Source organism: Erithacus rubecula (assembly GCF_903797595.1).
Source record: "Erithacus rubecula genome assembly, chromosome: 1".
Classification (NCBI taxonomy): domain Eukaryota; kingdom Metazoa; phylum Chordata; class Aves; order Passeriformes; family Muscicapidae; genus Erithacus; species Erithacus rubecula.
In genome coordinates this window covers 22,508,704-22,512,866 of record NC_136658.1, presented here as the reverse complement: position 1 = coordinate 22,512,866, position 4,163 = coordinate 22,508,704, and the positions used below count along the sequence as shown (strand labels likewise).

Genomic DNA, 4,163 nt, shown 5'->3' with positions numbered 1-4,163 from the left:
GTCCTGTTGAAGTCAGCTCGGACCTGGCAGGCAGCAGCTCACAGTCGGCCCAGCTGCGTGCTGGCTCTTATTGTGGCACCTACTCTATGAGGTTATCCAGTTCACTGTTTTTACCTGTTGCTATATAAAGGTGGGGGTAAGAAAGTCAGAAAGTGCTGTGGCTATTCTAAGCCTCAGCTTTAAACCCACTTCATTTGTTCATGATGCTGAAATGGGGGAATGGCACCCAGGGCAGGGAGTGCAAATAGTCTGAAACAGGATCAACTCTTATCCATCCTGCTTTTCTGCTTTGATTTCCATGTTAGCTCTCATTTTTCCCTTGCCTGTGTTTTCTGTCAATGTTTGACCTTTCCTCCCCAGTTCCCTGGCCTTTTCTATTCTAAGCTGATAAGAAGGAGCTCAGAGTTGATATGCAGGAATCCCTGGACACAGCTATTTTTTTCATCAGTAGTTAATTTTCCACTTCTTTTATTTCCTTTGAGATTCAATACATCTACTTTCATGCTTCTGTGATTCAGTTTGTGGAGGAGACAGACAAGGAAATGCTGAATAAATCTTTTGCCTTTTCTATCAATCCTTTACTCCCATTTTGGATAGCTCCCTTTCCTTCTCTTACATCATACCACCACTGTTTTAATTTCTGGTGTTTTGTTTTGTTTTGTTTCGTTTTGTTTTGTTTTTGTTTTGTTTTGTTTTGTGCTCCCTAGGACTCTGGCTTAGGACAATTACAGATGTCGAGAGAGAAGTCAGATAGTCATGTTTAGATGACTGGAAGATGTTGTGGCTGTAACTGTCCCAGACTTCTGCTGCAGATACTTCAGAAAGTAGCAACACGGCCTCTCTCAGAAGGTCTGCTAGTCCTGGAGAGTTCCTGAGGAGTATGTAGTAAAGGGGATAGTGTTTTTCACAGATACCATCCATTTCAGGCATTTAATCTTGCTGACAGAAGACAAATTAGAGGCAAGAGGCTGCATGCTGTGGAAATGCATCCTTACCAGAGGAGAATAGGAGGACAGAGATGAGTGAAAGGGAGGGGCAGATGATAGAGAGAAAATGATTGTTGAAGAATACATTCAGGCCAGGTATCTGTGGATGTAACTGCAGCGGGGGGGGGGGGGGGGGGGGGGGCGGGGGGCAGGTTGAGCTCCAGATTGGCCCGAGGCAAGAGGCCCTGAACTGCAGACCTTTTGCATGACAAAGGGCACAGACACCTACTTGTGGTCCAGCCAAGGAACAGGAGCTCTGGCAGGAGCTGAGGACTCTGACTTTTCTGCCCTTACACTGTGAGGGTATAACAGCCCAGGGTTTCCTTTGTTCAGGATACCTCCTGGGATGCACCAATTCAAGCAGATATTTTGTTACTTAGATATGGCACCAAGATTAAATTATTTTAAAGATCGAGATGTATGAGACTCTGCTATGGAATATCTGGTCTGACTGTGAGTCAGATGTGAGGGTGTAGCTGAAAAGGGCCCTCTGTTCCAGCTCAGGCGCTGTGCATGTGGCTGCCTGAGAGGCCCCTGGATGGCTGGACAGGGAAGTTTTCTCAGTGTGATAAAAATACAGTTTCTTGGGCTACTATGTCCCTATCATGTTCCCTCCTGCATGTTTACTCAATACAGTTTAAAGTACTCTGCTTAATTGTCAAGTGTGATAAAATGCCATCTCATTACTGGGAGAGAGCCGCTAGATAACTAAATGCCGTCTTATACTAGACTCATGTTTGTGACATCTGACTATACTAAATTAGATGATGTCACAGGCTACCAGTACCTTTCATGTCTGAGGGGAACAATGTAAATTTCTGAGCAACTGTCTAGTTGTGTGATTTTCATGAGGCATGTCTGAGGGAGCCCATATGGACAAAGATCTGCCAAATGTGTTTCAAACTCGTCTGGGGAGAAGTCTGCTCAGCAGCCAGACAGGACTCAGACGTTGCATTCAGATAGCAGCAAGTTAATATCATTCAGATTATTATTTGAGCATGGGAGGATACAGGACTCTTTCAGGCAAGCACTAGAAAGGTTTGGATTTTTGGTGCCTTTTTTTTTTTTTTTTTTTTTTTTTTTTTTTTTTTTTTTTTAAATGCAGTAGTCCAAATGTCTTTTTGTATAATAGAACCACTGCTGGTGAAGTCCACAAGGACAGTACAATATGATGAGGATCAGCATTTGGCCTGTTCAAGAGCTAAAATCTTTTCTCACATTTCTCACCCTTCACAGGTGGTCAGATGGGCTAAGAGATCAACATGTTGAAGTGTTTGAATCCAACTACACAAACTTTGTTGCTCTTTTAAGACCATAGAAAGGAAACTGATCTTATCCACCAACTAAACCTCACGGGTAGAAATATTCACAGCAGTTTCCAATCTACCATGGTGGGATGCTAATAATGTCTATTAAAATCTGAAGTGATTTCTAATCTGAAATCTCCATTCTTAACTCACTGTTTCTCACCTAACTCAGGAGTTAAAACCTCTTTCCTGGACTATATCTCTATAATAATAATAACAAATACCTTTCCTCAGTCTTGATTCTTTTGTGAACAGACTGAACTATAAAGAATAAATCTGTGGAGTTTATCTGATGCACAAATCTTCAGCAATGACTAATGCTATGCCAAGGTGATTGTGAGTCACTATTGGTTTGGCTTGGTTTGCAGGAGCAACTTGTTCTCAAAGAATCTTCAGTATGGACTGGTGAACAACCCTGTCAAGTCAGAGGACTGTACTAACCCCAAAAGGAAGGGTGCAAAGTCCAACAGTAGGATTAAGTAGTTGCTTAAGAAGACTCCCAGAGGAATTAATTCTCTTGTTTTCTACCATTGAAAAGGAGGAGATTTATTACACTTTTATTCAACTATGCAAACATGACCTGAGTTCCAGGTAAAGATGTGTCTTCTATATTTAGGAAAAGATCAGTCAATGAAACAAAATGTTCATGTCTCAAAAGCTAGTCCTTGCCATAGCATGAATGCCAGTTATCTTGAGCTGAAGATCTTCTGGTGCAAGTTTGAGCCAAAAACCAAGTAATTCACTTTGGGCTCCAAACAGACCTGGTAGAGTCAGTAATTATTTAGTGTTGTGACTGGGCCAAAAATTTAGGGGAAACACCTGGATTTTATCCAGAACCTAAGTTTTTGTAGTACTGTTGCCAAAGCAAGGCATTTATGCCTTCCCCTTTGGTATCATCTTGGTCCAATCCAAAACGCTTTCTATAATCCCCCTCAAAGTGTCAGCTGCATTTTCAGAATAACTGCTATTAAAGTGTTTTTGTTATGTAGGCCATCAGGCATTTTTATTGCCCTAGAACATGAAGATCCTTATTTAAGGGAAGCAGGATCTAAATATCTGCTGAGTTTTCCCAAAGAGGATTTGTGTACAGCAGGGTGGTTTTAAAATCAAATACAGGCTCTGCTAGTCCTTCACTTGGCAGGGGATCGGTCACAGTCCATGCCCCAAAGATGACTTATGTTCTTGAAAGCATCCTATTGTACTAGACAAACTCAGGAGATATCTTTCAATCCCAAATATCCTGTGATTCTGTAATTAAGATACTGTTAATGGCAGCTCAAACTGAGTGACCAGTTTGGCATCTTTCAAGCAGACCCTTTTCACCTCCAGAGAGAGTGAGTTAAAACTTGCCTTTGGTGGGTTAAAAGAGCCCAAAAAACTGGCTGCAAAGCTGGGATACATTTTCTGTTTTCCCTGCTGACTGAAAATAGGTATAATTCTGTCTGCAATACGGATGACACCAAAATAACACAGTTATTTACAGCCTCTGCTATTCTTCTAGCAGAGAAAAGATTTGCTGATCTCAGATATCTCTAGACTAGGCAAGGGTCTTGCATGTTTCCAAAGCTTTGACATGTCTAAAATGCCATCTGCAATACCAGCCAGATTGGTGTTGCCTCCTTGTATAAGATGCTGCTTGATGTACAGCTGGCAGTCTGAGGTTCATTGACTGTGACCTAGATTGAAAACAAAACTCTCAACCCAAAAACTCAGCTGATGAGCTACTTGTGCTGACGAAACCATTTGTTCTGCAGGGTGTTTGCTTCTCCTGCAGCCAACACTCACCATTCATTGAGATCTTTGGTATTTCCTGGTTTCCATCCCCTGTTCGCCACAGTTACTCTAAAGAGTAGTTCATATGTCTCATTTG

General features: G+C 41.9%; 1 long non-coding RNA gene across 1 annotated transcript; it reads left to right on the top strand.

Annotated features, from left to right (window-relative positions):
• The first annotated feature begins 1,848 nt into the window (after positions 1-1,848).
• LOC306809501 lies at positions 1,849-2,867 on the top strand. The gene is made up of 2 exons (XR_013776250.1): positions 1,849-1,955; positions 2,662-2,867. It is a non-coding gene; the product is annotated as an uncharacterized lncRNA (long non-coding RNA).
• Positions 2,868-4,163: the final 1,296 nt, after the last annotated feature.